The sequence below is a fragment of the Anser anser genome, assembly GCF_964211835.1.
Source record: "Anser anser genome assembly, chromosome: 18".
NCBI classification, from domain to species: domain Eukaryota; kingdom Metazoa; phylum Chordata; class Aves; order Anseriformes; family Anatidae; genus Anser; species Anser anser.
Genome location: NC_139739.1, coordinates 5856842 through 5873854, shown reverse-complemented (window position 1 = coordinate 5873854; position 17013 = coordinate 5856842). Strand labels below are relative to the sequence as shown.

Sequence of the window (17013 nt, the reverse complement as noted above, 5' to 3'; positions counted from 1 at the left end):
AGTGCATGTGATTATCAAAAGCATTTCCATTTATAACACACTGTGGCAATTCAGCTCAGACACAGGAAATAGGAGCATTAATATTAAAAGGATGTTGAATGTGAAAATTTGTAAGGTATATAAATGTGGCAATAAAAATATATTTGGCTGTCACTTTATAGAGATGTGAATACCTATTGACACTTTAAGTTTAGAAAGTGTTCCCTTTGCTTAGTCTCTCTGTGATAGGTAGACATCAGCAGACATTTGAGACTAGAGTCCAAAGAAGCAGCGATTAGCATATTTTAAAGTTTCCTTCACTGACTGTTTAAATAAATTTGCATTAATAGAAAGATGAGACTCTTCCTAACGTTCTCTGCGTATGAAAGGCTAAAAATAGTTTTATCAGTACTGTGGTTGCAGTTCTACTAAATTTTAACAGTTTGGGGGAAAGGAAAACACTCTTGAAAGGTTATAATTAATGAGTTATGTGTTGTTGTTTTTATAAGTATACCAAAATAACATGAAGAAATTGGGACGAGCATGCTATTTTGTGCCTTTGGCATTTTGATAGTGTGCAGCCTAGCTTCCCACTTGAGATGGGGGCGGGCTTTGCCGTTGCCTGCTCTTAGTAGCTAGCCCTCTGCAGTTGCTTAGAGAGGAATCCATGGTATAAGTTTAAAGGTGATTGCAGAGAAAGAAAATTCAGTTCTGAATTTACAAAGCAAAGCATTATGCCTACTGCTCTCTCCTGGTGAAAGGAAATCCAGCATGGTGCAACTTTACTTGAGAGAACACAAATTGTATTGAAATAGTTGATGGTCTAAAATATTTGATCATGTTAAATTCAACTTTTTTTTTTTTTTTAATAATTCAGGAAAAATTGCGATTTGAAAACATCCAGTTTCCTCTTGTGATGAGATCCAAAAAAATTACCTGTGCCATACAGGGTGTGAATGGAAGCCCAGGTGTATTATCATGAATGAACATCCTGCTTTTCTGAGGAAGTGTACACTTATTTAAGCTCCTGAAAAGTTTAACAGTTACATTCTCAGCCATATTTGGAGGCAGGCCCATGCTTGAAGTTAAGAGTAAATGCCATATTTTTTTCCAGTTCATTTATTTGAACAGTTTGGAATAAGATAACCTTGTAACACATGAACTATAAAATTTAAAGCAGTATATGCAGGAACCCTCTTGAATTAGAGTAAGAAAAGTGAAGTTTTATCGCTTCTGAAGGTTTTCACGGTGTGAGAAACACATCATTACAGATAACTAAATAAAGCAGTGTTATAGAGCACTCCCTGGAGATATCTGGGAGCAAAGCATTTATTAAGAAAATGATGTATCAGAAGTCCAGTGATTTATACAGATGTTAAGGAAATCATCATTAGCTGGTAAATCCATTGAGTGGAGGCAAGGCTTGAGAATTGAAGCTCAGTCTTACAAATAAAACCTAATTATACTTTTGCATTAGGATACAGACATGGTAATTTTCTCACAACTTCTCCTTCAGGAATGAATGTAGTCAAACACTTAATGAAACTTTTCTGGATGCCTGATTCCATGCTGTGGTACACTAGACAGGCACATTAAAGGACTTACTGTTGGTTTATGTGCTGTATGTAAACTGAGCTGAGAAATAGCTATTACAGGAGAGAGTTATTAGGAAGGACAAGATATGGTTTAAAAATTCATCTTTTTTTAAATTATTATTTATTTTAATTGAGATGCCCTATCCAGACAATTACAAGTGATTGCTTTACCTAACCCACATTATTGTGTTTTACATGTAGTTCACCATGTCTATGCATTGTGTTTGTGTTGTTGTTGTTTGTTTGTTTTAATTTGGTGTGTGTGGTGTTTTGTTGGTTTTTTTTTAATTGAAAATGACAATATAATTCTGATTGTCTTCACCTTTTGTGCAAGCTCAGGTTTTGACAACAGCATATTAGTTAGCCTAAGTACTGCATGAACTTGCTGTTAGCCAAGATTTTTATTGACACAAGGAACTCAATGAACACAAACTTACTATCTTTTAGGGTTGTACTAGGTCTTCACTTACGAATGTCATCTTTTTTAACCCGTGAGTTTCCTTTAACAGTAAAGACAGAGTGCACTCTTCCAGCATATGTGCATGTGTCAGTTTTTAATGAAGGTGTAGGGCTGCATAATGGTCCTGTCTATACAATTCTGAAAATATCCAGGTTCATTTTTATGCTTTATGCATGGAAACAGCTATTGTAATTTACCCTTTGGAATTAAGAACCAGAACTTCTGTGTCCATATTTCTTAAATTCAATATATAGAACACTGTTCCATGTACTGATCTAATGCTTCTTTAGCGGTACTCTTTATTATTCTGTTTTGAAAGTAGATGAGGGAGAGAAGCTTTGGGGTTATTTAAAAACAACAACAAACAGTCTTCAGTGCTGCAAAGAAGCATTTGGGTGTACTAGTAGCATTGTGTCAGGTGTGAAGTAAATATGGATGGGTGACAGAATGGGAGACATGAGGATGTTTCATAATCTTAGCAGGGAAAATGTAGTAAAGTAGGTAAGCTGCTGTGATGGTAGGGTGTTCAAAGCACTTCTAGGAGTTTCTCCCAGGATATTTTGACAACCAAAGGTAACGTGCAGAGAGTTTGGAATATTTAAGCCTAGCTAAACACTCCATGTGAGAAGCTTATTCATATTTTTGGAAAGGTTAGAACCTCTGGGATCATTAAAATCGGGCCTTGAAAGCTTAAGAGAATGGTTTTTATGCCACTATTTCTGGCATAACATTTTCCATTTCAGCACTTAGAATTTTATTATTTTTCCAGTTGGCTTCTAGCAGAACACGTGGATTTATTTTTATTTTTAAAGATCTTTTAAATCTCAAAATTATAACAAAAAAAGGCTCAGTTCATAGCTAATTTTGTCTTAACTGTGATTTTCAAGGTCCTAATCTCTTGTTTCCATTTTCAGCTGTGCTTTTATAGAAAAAACTCTGTAGTCATATTGCCCACTGTGGGGAGAATTATGAGTAGAGTTAAAAGAAGCGTCTGTGTGTTAAAACCTTTCGTCTTTTTTATTAACCGTTTTCTATATTTGCACTATGGTTTGAAAAGATGAAACAAAATGTACTAGTCACATGCTGGCCTGTATTTACATGTTAATCTTGGTATTCATACAAGCAGTTCCATTAGGAGATTTAGCTGTAAGAGGAGGAAAGAGTCAAATGTATGCATTGAACTTCAAATCCATGAGCTATAACTTTGTAATGTGAGTGGTAAGCTTGCTAGAGGCAGTTCCTGATTATATATTGAGAGAGATCTTGGATTTGCTGGATGATTATTATATTATGGCTCTCTGAAACCTGTCTTTAGATACAGCAGGCTCTGCGTCAATATTAGGCTCCAGAGCTCCCTACCAATTTTATAGCAAACTTGATTAAGCCATTAAATTGCAGATCATTGCTGACAGTAAATTAATTCTTAATCTGAGTCCTATTCTGCACTACATCGGGAGACTTTTGCCAGGAGGCCAGTGGCTCGAAAATGGGTAATTAAATTCTGCTGTAAATATATTTTTTATCTATCCTTCTGCTTTCAGGAGCTGGCAAACAAGTGGGAGCCATTAATTAATAATTGTAATGTGGTTTAGTGGTTTAAGCCCTACTCCTGTCAGATTCTGAAATGTACACCAAGGCTATGAAGTGGGGTGTAAGTAGAAGATGAAGAAAGCTGACAAAAATGTATTCATAAGAGATTTTTATTATTATTTCTCTGTAAAAACTATTGTCTACTTTGCAAATTTGCCAATGCTCGTGGGGATGTTTTAACAGCGTTACTGGCTGGCTGTCTTTAGCTGTGAGTCAACGTGAATTATATTCAAGGTGTCTCTTGGCAACCTAATGGCACTAGCCTTAGCAGTGTTGTGGCTCATGTACTCTTTTATGGCTAACATTGCAGACAGGACTGAGTTTTTGAAAACACACATTTGGAAGTTTTGGCAACAAGCATGCCTATAGAAGTTATCTGAAATGAGCAGGTCATACAACATGCAAGATACTTGATAGTGACACCACCAGGAAGATTTCAGTTTTCCAACAAAAATGATCATAAGAAAAAGAACCGTAGTTCCATAAAAAAATGATGCTGTTGTACTTAACCTGCCTTTCATTTCTAAGGTTAATATAGTTAATAAACCCAAAGCAAAAGTAGGATTAATTTGAAGATCTAGCATATGAAATTGGTAAGTTAAAATGCAAGTAAGGGAAAAGTCCTAAGAGAAAGCCACAGAGAGACAGGGATAGAAAATAGGTACAGCTTATCTCTCCTGGACAATATGTTGTATTTAATGATTTACAGTTCTAGTTAAAGATTGTAGAATTGCAAGGTATTTGGCATTTGAGGGAGTAGTAAAACTAAAACAAACTAATTATTTGGAGAGAAAAGCTTTTAAATGGAAAAGGTTATTGATAGCTGGTTTTGTACATGAATAAAATGTGTTTACTTCATGTGAGTTTTTTTTGTAATGGGTGTTTTCCATTAGAACTATGAAATGATAGTGAACAAGCTTGTTATACCACTGATCTCTAGTAGCCTCATCATTCTGCTGGCTGACAAAAGTCCACGAATTACAGATATGGTAAGATAGATTGGCTTTTTACAGGTCTGTGAAATCGTTTTTGTTCAAGTCTGTGGTGCCTAAAAGCCTTCTGAGCTTAATCTCTTTTTTACCTTCTGAACAGCATGAATATGAGATTTCATTAAGGATACATGCATGTAAACATACATATGTTTTTATATTTTTGTTTTATATCTAGAGAGAGAAAATACATATTTTTATATAGAATATTATATATAGACATATATACATATAATGCATATGTTTAAATTCCACAGACTGAGATTTATTGCTTTGCTTTTCTGTGTTATTAAAAATTTAACTGTATCTCCAGCTGAGATACCTTGTCATTTTGAGAGCAATGTAAATGTTAATAATTAAAAGCAATTAAAAAGTGTGTTAAAAGTCATGTAATTTTTATAGGCTGGCTGACTGAATAATGGATGCCTCCTAGATTTTTCTAGAGTGCCAAAGGGTTATTAAACAAACCGTTCTGCCGTCCTAGAAATCCTGTAGAAATGAAATAACATATTTTGTCTATTTGGTAATCCAAATAAGTTTTTGGAGTGAAATTGTAAATAATTATCCCTGGTGAGTCCCATAATTACCATACTGTGTCTGCTCAGGAGGATCTTTTCTTTTCATGAATCTAGATATGAAGGATTCCAAGAGACAGGTCAAGTAAAAGGAATACACTGAAAAAGCATCTTGATTATGTTAAGTTTTATGTAGTGACCATAAAGCCTACACTGTAACCACATTCTGCAATGCTCAGAAGTCAATACTGTATTTCTAGCAAAGAAAGAAATTTGATTACTTCTTTTTCTTAGAGAATGATGAAGAAGCGAAGAAAACAAAATGCCTCCTCTCTTCTCTTTTCCTAAAAGTAAATGAATGAGTAAATAAATAAACCACAGCTACATAATTGTGTCGAGAATTTTACACAAGAACAAGAAAATTCTTGTGTAGGTCAAGACAGTTGCAGCAGACAGGTGCTGTGCAAGCTTAAAGTCAGTATTTCTTTGGCTCATACCATTCTGCATACCATTTGATGGTTTGGGGAGGGTTTAAATCTCTCTACTAGTCCGGGCAGTATTATGTAAAACACATTTGAGACAAAGGAAAAAGCTGTTTCTTTCTGAATTATTTTAGGCCCCTGAATCAATCATGTATTTATTTCATTGAAACCTTATCTCGTTCATTTAGTAGAATAGTTCATAGTTTGTAATGTGCTACGCATTTTGCTGAAAGAGAGAAATGTTCTCTCAGCTCATCACATAACAAAGGCAAATGATAGAGATTAGTTCAGAACTCTGCCTATATTTCTTCATGTCCTTGCAATGTCTGCTTGCCATGTAAATTCTGCTTTTATGTCTTCAATGAAGCCAGCATCAGAGCTAGAGACTTGGAGGTCATGATTTAGAGATTAGAACAATTCAGTGAATAAAATGCTTGACTTTGCTGTTACTTTCTGTGAGCTGCCATGTCTCCTCTGAAGTGTGTTTCTGCTTGGCAGATAATGGAGGAAAAAAAACTGTCTGTGAAACACCAATGCAGAAAATTTCCAAGAGTTCCTCCGCTCCCCCCATCCTGCCCCCTGCCCAACTTTGTTGCTGTAACAGTATTTTTTGGTTTTGTGGGCTTTTTAAACTTGTTTTGGAATTCTATTTCAATTCTGTTTCTTGGATTCTTGCTTTGTGAGAGCAGCTTCTTGTCACATGAACAAAATTAGATTGACAGATGAGCTGGGCATATAGTCACCCTTTTCAAGATCTCGACTATTCAGATTCTGGAAATAGGTTTCCTGAAATAGGACTGCATCCTTATCTATAAAATGAATAAGACTGCAGTCCTCCCGTGTAACAGCATTTTTAGTGTATTACCATATAATTAAATTTAAAACCAAGACAAGCCCTCAAGTGTGATTTGGAGATCTCTACCTATGGGAAAAAGTAGCACCATATTTAGTAAAGGAAAAGGAGCAGTTGGAAAAGCACTGTAAAATTTTTTTCAACCAGGCTGAAGTAGCTGAGCACCACCATGGGGTGTTAGGTGTGGTATTTTATCTAGCAGTGAAGGGAACAGAGTGTGACTGAAGACCTTTTTCTCAATATTAACCATCTGAAGCCACTCCGGATTTTAGTCCTGTTCTCTTGAGTTGTACATAAGAAAGTGAGCTGTGTTGTAGCACACTAGACATTTTCAGAATACAGTTCCTCTTACAGAAATCATAGATTTGGTAATGTAAGATTTTTTTTTTGTGTGTGAATTCTTTTCAGTAGGAGGAGCTTGATAGAGTTAACAACCAAAAGAAAATTCTATAAAATTGTGTAGTCCTTTCGATTTGAGAATATTTAGTGAAATTTGATGATCGAGTTCAGTGCCAAATTTCATTTGCAGATACGCTTCTGATTTATATAAGGTGATAGATGTCCAACGGTCTATACTGAAGGAAATCACGATGAAAGAGTTTAAAGATTTCTTTTTTCATATTATCATTTTGGCAAATTCAAAATAACTGTTCCAACTTGAATAATAATAAAAAGTCTTCTAAATTATCTGAAAATGTATCTTAAGGGGTTAATTTTGTTTATATACCACAAATAGTACACATGATGTTTTGGGAACCCTGTATTAATAGGTACTTGGTACAAAAAAAAAATTAAAACAAAATAAAACAACTAAAAAACTCCACTGTTCTAAGATATTGATGAAATAAGAAGCTACAGAAGCCCTGTAATAATGTGTTTATTGTAATTTTCCAAAGCCAAGTTGCCAACTGTGATCTGTGAATCATTAGAAGTCCTCTGGGCATGTTGCTGATTTCTCCATCTGGTTTCCATCAGTCGTGTCCTTCTCTAAACTTCATAGTTCTAAGAGCATCTGTCAATGAAGGAGAAGGGAGTTTGTATCCCAGTCAGCAGTTGCAGAGGTATGGCACAACTGTGAATGGGATGATCATGAAGAGGCTCACTGGTTGTGGGGTTCCACATGATCACGAACAAATGAGTAAATTTCTGCAAGAGAATTGTGCTTCACCCTGTGGGAAAGAGTTGCTTGCCTCTGTTCTCAGCCCATCAATGGAGTGAAAGATACAGACATTTGATAGGAATGACTGCTGTGTATAACCAGATTGTACTTTAACTGCTGTCTTGGAAGAAACAGAATGAGAGAATGTTTTTTTGTTTGTTTTTTTTTTTCTTCTTTTTCCCAGTTGCAAACAGCAAGTTAATGAATAAAAGTAAGATGGTTATTTCTGCTAGTGAACAAAAGCTTAAATATTTTTCTTTCCAATTTTCTTCCCCCATGATTCCTATTTTTAAACATTTCTTTAGAGTATCACAATAAAAGTTTTCAAGCAGGTTTGATTCAACTGACTTTAATGTTTCCCAGCCTGCAAATGCCCCTTCTGGTTCCTAAGCAGATTGAAAAACCAGAGCCTGTGTTGAGCTGTTAGAATGCGTGCAGAGATCTGTGAAGAAAGATTAGCCTTCCTCACTGACTGCAAGAGTAGTGAAAAGAAGAACAATGACGAAAGCTATTGCTGAACAAAACAAATTATTTTTAGAAGCCCTGTTATGTTAGCTCACCCAGTTGAAAAGAGAAGCCATTCTGTGCCTGCCTATCTGCTTGTCATTGTGTACTGTAGACACACTGAGTATGTGCAAGAAAGGTTTTTATAAAAGAATAGGAAAATCCCTCTATTACTGTTAAGCTATCTGCTATTTTGAAGATGATTAAAGAGTAGTGAATTTTAGGTCACACCAACCTACCCTTCTTTGACAGCTTTAGCAATGGTCATTTCTGTTGCAAGAGTGTAATAGCACTTTGTTACTTTGCTCATGTTGTTGGAAATGTAAGAGTTTTTTTGTCTTATTTAATTTGGAAGTTGGCACCATACACTACTGCCATATTTAAAACGTAATCTCTCTGTTGCTTTTCTCTTCTAAAATCCATCACCATCCTCATCTTTGGATTTTTTAAAGTAAAAAAGATTTTAAAGATTTTAAAGATTTTTTTCTCTTTCAATAGTGAATTCCTGTGTAGTTTCACCTTTCAACCTCTTATGTATCTCAGCACTGAACAGCAATTTGGCAGGTTAATACTTCTGCATAGCTATGGCACAGTGTGATTATGTGGCTTTAGGTGATTTGTACTGATCCTCTAGGCTACAGTGAGGTAACAGTATTAATGCATTTTTAAAACAGTGAGGGATGAAGCAAAGAGATTTTTTTAGTTGTACACATACTTTTATTATTATTATATTATTTTTAATTGAGAAAAAGGGTAAGATTCTGGGGAAGAGAGTTCAGGTTTTGTGTCAAGTTAATGGCTTGAAGTTTGCAGTATGCAGAATAATTTCCAATTCCTCTTCTCTAGCAAAATGCATGGAGAATGTGGATAGTTTGGCAACTGAGATTAAATCAATTGCATCTTTCTTTCAGACTTTTGGAAGTGCTAACGAACGACAAAATACTGAACATGAAGATTAAGCAGAAATGTAATCACATCTCCTTTTGTTAAATGTATTTTCTTGTATTTATTTGTGATGTCTGTCAAACTCCCTAACACAAAACTGCTGTGTATAGTGGGTTTTGTTCTGCTGTGTCTTGTGGGTCATCTTGGTAATACTCGTGTTTACGTTGTGCATGAACAGAAGTGGATTCAATTCAAAATGGAACAAAAGAGATGTAAAATTCTACAAAGGCTTGAAATTTTTGTCCGTGGTTTGTCATAATTTTGTGGTAATATTATTCAAATAAATGCACTTTCATGATAAACAGGAAAGACCAAAGAAGATTTGATAGGTGCTTGTCATATCCTTGATGATTATGTATGGCAGTGTGCTTTCTAGGTTTACAAGATCAGATTGTATGTATATAGTGACAAGGCCTACAAGTGATACGCTGCTGTGTTTAAACTCCAATCCAACATAGCAAGAGTTCTCACTAAAAGTGCAAATACTTCTAATCCACAGTGATGTTTCACTGCCATAGCAGATACCATCCTTGTGAACAACATCAAATTTCTGAATCTGCAGGACTCAGCTGTAACTTGCAGGTTTTCTTCTATGCGTTTGTTAACAGTTTTCCTATGTTTGCATGAGAATGCATCAACACCTCAAAAGAAGTACAAAGCATTTTACCTCTATCTTCTTGCCACTGAAAAGCTTTCTCTTGTATGAGACCTTTCTCCTTAGGGTCATAAGGTGATTGAATCTGCTGAGGGGAGTTATTGTAGGAGATGGGAGCCAGCGTGCTTCTGAATTTCCTGCTCTTCACCCAGCTAGGAAATACTCAAAGGTAACAAAGTACTTTGGGCCTTAGAAATTTGATGTGCTTGCCACAGAAGCTTCTGTTTATCACTAGTTTCTGTGAGACCCTTTTTTCTCCCTTAACTTTTGTCTGTACTTTCAGTTCACAGACTGGTCTGTGCAGTTGCATTTAGTTTTCACCTCAATTCTTTCTGAATACTAGTGAAAATGCATTGGGAATTTGGTTATTTAGTCTCTAGGTGTTTGTTTGTTTGTTTGTTTTTTTCCCCAGTTGGATGGGTGCCTAGTCCTATGAATTGTCAAATCATGGTTTAAATGTGGAATGTGTCCATAAGTGAATCTTATATTCTGTATAGAATACTGAACATGTGAAGCTAAAATCTTTATGTGATAAATGCATATAAATCATTCCTGAAATTTGCTTAAAACCAGGAATGGTACTTACTAGACTGTTAGGGGTTTGGCAGCATATTGGAAATCCACACTGTAGGGCTACTGAAGGAGTTGTTTAAATGATAGGTAGCAAATTGTTCTGCTGCCAGTTTATTGGTTGTACAGTCTAAACTTCCAGACTTTAGAAGTTCAGAAGTCAGTTCCCTGAACTTAGTGCTCCGAGGATTCACATTTGGAATGAACTGCTCTAGGGCAGCAATGTCAGGTAGATTGTATTTAAAACAAGAACCTTTCTTTCCCTTCATTTGCACAAAGAAGTTAGAAACGTCAAGTTTTTGTTTGGAATTGTAATAAAACCACAACCAGGGAAGCTAGGATCCTCCATGAAAAGGAATAATTCCCAAGGAAACTGTACAGTTTATTTGCAAAAACAATTTGTAACTCTGTATTGGATGACATTGAAGCACTACATATTGTTATTTTGATTGTGTTGTGACACAGAGCAAGCACAGATGCAACCAGTAAACAGCAACGGTGGCCTTGTACACTTGATATTTTTCACAGGTTTAATGCTTGTGTTCACTGAAGCCTGAATTGGTGTTTAAAATGACGACTTGCCTAGTGGAGATTTTTTATAGTGTATGTTTCACTGGACAGCAAAGCAATTACTTCCTAAATTTAGAAATTGTTCTCTGCCACATTGTGGCAGGGTTAGACACATTCTGGCATTTGAACAACTTTCAACACACATTTTGCACATAAGAAGAAATAATGCTATTTGACAATCTGGCACAGGAAAAATGTTCAGAATTTGGGTTGTTTTCCAACCTGTTTTCCAACCAGGGGCCAGGCTAGGAGTTTGCAGGTTTGCTATGGCAGAGCTGTAGATTGCCATAACGTTCAGATTGCCATCTTTCCTTGGCAGGAGTGTATCACTTCACTCTGGGTTCTTGGGACCCTCAGGGAAAAATGCTCGCTCTCTTCCTACATGGGGTTCGGCTAGCAGTGGTTAGCAGACTGCGTTAAGGAGACAGCATTAACTTAAATCCAAGGCATTCTCAAAGAAAGAATAAAGTGATGTTAAGTCATTTGGTTAATTATGTAGTTAAAACCCATTTAAGGTGATACAGTCTTGGCAGCACCAAGACTGAATCATGCTGAATTATGCTGAAAACAGTAAAGAAAAGGCCCAGATTCTGATCCTCTGAATCAAGAAAAAAAAAAAAAAAAGAATCCAAAACAGGCTGGCAGTGAGTTTCATTTCCTCTGGGTAAATAAAGCATTGTCTGAGTGTTTGAAGGCTGCAATAGTTGGCATTTGGCTGAGCTCCTAATCAAGTGGCAGTTTCCATTTTGACAAGGACTGAAACAGAATTTTAAGTCTGAACAAATGGAATTAACAAGCTTCCCTCAGCTGCCTGCCTTTGCAGCAGAAAATAAAAGGAGAAAGGTAACATGGATTCTCTGGTGAGTTACAGTACCAAGAAGAGCTGTAACTCAGAATTTCTCACATCTAGCTCAATTTTACTATGCCTTTTTTTATTATTATTTATTAAATAAAAAATCCTAAGGCTGTATATTTTTTCCTCCTGACTCATTTTCTGTTTTGTGAAGAGCTTCACAAGTCGGTTAAGCAGAACTAAACTTGGCATAGCTGCGTGAAATCTAAAATGCCTGAGAGAAAGGAATGGATTAAGCAGATAATCTCCTATCATACTTCAAATGATTTGAAGCATAGGGGTTTAAAAAGTAATAATTTTATATGCAGAAATTTCAAAGAAAACAGCAAGTTATATTCATGACATGTTGTCAATAAATAATAATTTTATTTTCTTAAAAGAATTTCAAAGCACTTTAAAACTGTAAGGGAATGTCTTTACATGTAGGCGTGGCCATAACTAGATTTCTTATTGCCAGTGAGACGAATTTAGGTTATATCTACCTCAAATGAATGATGGCTCCTAAGTGATACAAATTTATTTCTAATTCTGTCTGTTCTCCAGCTTTTGCTAGTTTTATTTGTGAAAGAAGGAAATATGGGGACATTTGTGCCTTCTGCCACACACTGGGTGGTAGTGCTATAAAGGGAAGTAGAAGGGAAAAGAAATTGTCTTTTGTGTAAATATCAATTTTGGCCTTCACAAGTTGTTCCAGAAAGAAATCTTTGAGAATTAGCCAAAGATAGACAGGAAAAATAATCCTCTGAACTATAATAAGCATCATTATCAGAAATCAATCTAAAAATAATTTCAAGCATTAAATGTATCATAAATTGGAGGAAAAGAAACTATGATTAAATCAGGCATGGAGAAGAAAGCCTGTAACCGGATTTCCTGTGGAAATTCCGTACTAATTTGATGGGACCTTACAAAATAGAAAAGTGAACCACTAATGGAGGGAAAGGTGCACTAATGAAGGAATATGCAAATTTCAAAGAAAGTCAAAACATTGTCATAGCTGTTGAGGTAAATGATAAACTAATGCTAGGTCTGGCCCTGTATTCATGTCCTGCACACTCTAGAAGGTTTCATGGAGTCTTAAGGGAGAAAGCATGTGTTTCATCTTACAGGTAGAGACAGGCATTTGAATTTTGGCTGTGATGTATTTTACAACATAATCATTAGTTTTTCAAAAAATTACCTTAATTGCAAATTCCACCAAAAACTCCAAAAAAATAATTTGCTTGTAAGATGGTAGATAGATGACTTCTTTTCCTTTGTTTGCCACATGCTGTTTGCCTAGCTCTGCCATGAAGAGGGCCTCTTTCTAGCGTTACTTTGCTACTGGATATGTACAGTCCTTTTGAGAAACCATAATTTTATGTTGCTGAGTGTCATCAGATGTTAAATACATGACTCTGGCTGTCCTGTGACCATATATGCAAGGGTAGATCTTCAAACTGACAAAATGATCATGTTGGTAGTAGTTTGAGAGGTCTGCTATCCCTGGTCATGTTTTTCTTGTTTTCTTTTATTATTATTATTATTTATTGTTATTATTATTACTATTACTATTTTAGGAAAAGTCAAGAGAACACACATCTATTTCTAACTGCTGAAAAAATAAATTGTACAACTGACTCATAAAATGCTTACACAAGATTTTTACACTCAGCTAAATGTTGCTAGTCTTTGCAAGTAGCAAAATCATAATTTATTATGAAAATTGAGTTTGCATTCCTAAAAGCAAATTTTATCCCTTATTTCTATGAGACAGGCTTGGCAATAAAGACGGAAAAAAACTTTGGACGCACAAGCCAATTCTCTTATAATAAGCTGAAATGTAAGCTTACTGTCAGACTAGCACAGACTTTTAAAGAACAGCAAAATTGGGGTTGTTTTGGATTAGATGGATAGGAGATTTCAGATCTGGTCAGCTGTCTGAGCTATGTTTTGTTAGTGAAAAGATAACATATTTAACAATTTTTCATATCTAGAATTTTCTTTTTGATTGTCCCAGCAGCTATCTTCAATCTATAGAAACTCTGGAATTGTCAGGTTGCTGATATTTGTTTTAGTTGTTTTTTGTGTTTTTCTGACTGGCGTACATGTGTGAGTGTGGATATAATTTGGCATGCTTAGGCAAGCATATATGCTCCCCTCTTCGTAGTTCTCCTTCTGGCGGAGGGGACTGGTAGAACATACGAAGTAGCCTATTCAGGTTGTAAATTTTACTTTCTGTTACCAAGCTATAAACTGTGCTGTAATGGGACAAACTGTGCTCTAGATTAAAGTATGAAATAAACTGAAATAAGTGAATACTATACAGAAGAGTAAAACAGTGCAGACTCTGGCTTTGTATTTTGGAATTGGCATCTGTCATGGGTTCTTTTGTATGTAGATAAAAAAATCACATAAACATTATGGAAGAACTTTTCTTTTTAGCAACCAAAAATGCCAGTTAATTTCCTTACATGCATGTAACCTGTACAAAAGAAACTCCCCGTTCCTTTTTGCTTGTGTTTGTTTTAGTTTAGTCTCATAAAACATTAGGATCCATGCATGCAGGGAGATAAATAATCCCTGTTCAAGAGAGCCTCTGTTCAAGAGACTTGAGTTGAAATCAGTAGTTTACCTATGAAGGCCTGGAGTGTTTGTTAAATCAAAGTTGAATATGTATGATGAAACGTAAACCATTTAATCAAAAGCAGCGTGTTTAACCACTGGTTTTCCATCAACAGATCGTAAGAATAAGCCCATGATTTTCACATACTGAAATGAGATTTTCCACAATCATGGTTCTTCCATGTTAAAATGCATGTTAAAACTAAAATGATACTTCAGTAAAAGGCAGCCTCTTCACAAACATAGATATCATTTGCAATGAGGTGCTAAGAAACGGTTCTCATAGATGTACGTTCTCAGGAAAACAGAAGTTTGTGTAGTACTACAGGCAATGGAAATACTATAAACAGCAGTTCCAGACCTATATATTTTGCATTAGGGAATTTAGGAGAAATATCAATATTTTATGTGCTATGATGCCTATTAGAATGACAGACATTTTGATTGTCACTGGAGCAGGAGAATCAGTCAAGATATCTGATCTCTGGTTCCTCAGTTATCTCTGGTAATCACTTTTTTGCAAGCAGGTGTCACTCTTCAATAGGTGGTAAAAAGAATTACTGATGTTAAAATCTGTTTTAGAAAACTTCATGAATGTGCAGCTGAGTCCATCTTTAATTTTTTAATTTCATTATTCACAATATTGATAGCCATATGAGAGAATTCAGTGATGCTCAACGTAATTTAAACATAGTGTCAGTATGAGATTTCATCTAGATCTCAAGAAGAAGAAAAGCTTAGCATCATTTGCATTTGCACCTGATGTCTCTACACTACATTTCAAATGCATGTAGAACATGAATTTGTGCAGTACAGGGTATTTTAAAAAGAGGGAGGATAGTTTATTCTGAAAGAATCCCCGATAGTCAGCTATCTTTATGAACACATATATTCTCACTACCTTTTTGGAGCTCCTCATGTCCCTAGAAATGCTCCCTCATTTAAAAATCTTTATTCATAATGGGAAATAAATTGAATCTCATTTTTGATTAACCTTCTGTTTTGAAATTCAGCCCATTGAAATTCAGAAGCATCACTTAAATTTGTTAGCTTGTATTTAACCAAAACTAATTTCTTTTGGCTTTATCAGAGCTAATTAATTTGCTTAAGGACTGAAGATCTCTCAGCATTCCTTGTTACAAATAAATACATCAGGAAAAAAGAGCAATAATTGAAAAATACTTAAATATGAATAAAAATTATACATTAATGCTGTTCATAATAGGTAGAAATATGGTGACAGTATCTGGTCTCAAGTGTCTAAAATGCTGGATTTTTTTTTTGTATTTTTAAATGGTCTCTAAGGATTTGTTTTGCATAGAGAATTATAATTACCTTGTGAGAGATCCATTTCATATTTCATGAATAGATTTTAGTTGTAGGTTCATTTTTAATTGATAAGCTCAAAAATTATGCTTTTATCCTCTATATGGCTTAGGAGGTTTCTATGCAAAGATGAAATGTGAGGCTTATTTTAATCAAATATCTTCTTTTCTCTATCTTTTTTACTTCTGTCATTTTTCAATTGATGATTCATGGGGAAACATAGTTTTGATAGTTTTAAGAAACGTGGAGCAGAAATAACTTTTATCTTTAAAGAATAAAGATAAATTATTTGTTAAGTATTTTCTTGCACCATGTGCAAGATTCAGAAACTGTGAAGTGAAAGTAAGTTCAGGTGAAATGAAATGGAAGTAATCTACATCTTCCCAGAACTTAAACTGAATTCATTCTCCTTCAGGCTTTGGGATGGTGTGTATATTGCTGCAGGGGTTTTATAAATATGGGCTTGTCCCTTTGTATGTCTGTGAATGAAAGAAAGAAGAAAATTGGTGAAGTAGACAGTACAATGAGTTGGTCTTACTATTTCTGGTATTGCTTGCAAATTTTTATTTTTTTCCTTCAAACTGGCCTTGTACTTGCTTAAAACTCTGAGTAAACTTGGATACTGGTCTTTTGGTCCAGGCTGTATAGCCTTTAAATTACTTTAAAAGCTCATCAGGGGCTCAAACAAAATCAGAGACACATCGGTTATTTAAAATGTTACATTAAAAGTTAAGCTTTGATCAGTTGGTCAGTTTGTTAAAGTCTCTTGAAAAAACTTTGTGATCATGAGGTTTGTAGACTAAAGTTGAATGATACCTGAATGAACGTATGTTCGGATGAAGAGCCATACAAATGCTGCCTTTAAAAGCACCCCAAAAGCTAGCAGTTGAACTATATTTCTTAGCATATACTACCTGGCAGTGTCTTTCAGGGGAGATTAAAAGATATTTAGAAGTAAGCTTTAAAATTTATAAGTATAGAAACTTTTTTTTTTTTAACATCATTTTGGTGCGTAGCAATTTGAAACGGTGAAAATAAGACATAATTTGTGACTAATGTTTATCAGTATTTTACTTTGTTTTTTGTGTCCTCAAAGCCTTTCCTGGGAACTTCCATGAGGCTTTATAAACTTGTGGCTGCCACAATTGATTTTATGAAAGAAAAAAATTAGATATGACAACCCCTAAAGCTAAATAATATTAGCATTGGAATTATTTTCTTTTGATCTTTAATTCAGCATGAAAAATTGTCAACGTTTAATTTATTAAAATGGAATACTATATTCCAGTAGCAGCAGTAGTGGTAGTAATCTTTTACGTTGTCCCACCATGTTCTGAGACTTCCTTGAGTAGGATTATTTTCAC

At 35.0% G+C, this 17013-nt stretch overlaps 1 protein-coding gene across 13 annotated transcripts in view; it reads left to right on the top strand.

The window, feature by feature from the left end:
* Positions 1-17013, top strand: part of RIMBP2 (RIMS binding protein 2) — a 151255-nt gene that overhangs the window by 56341 nt on the left and 77901 nt on the right. The window lies entirely within an intron of this gene.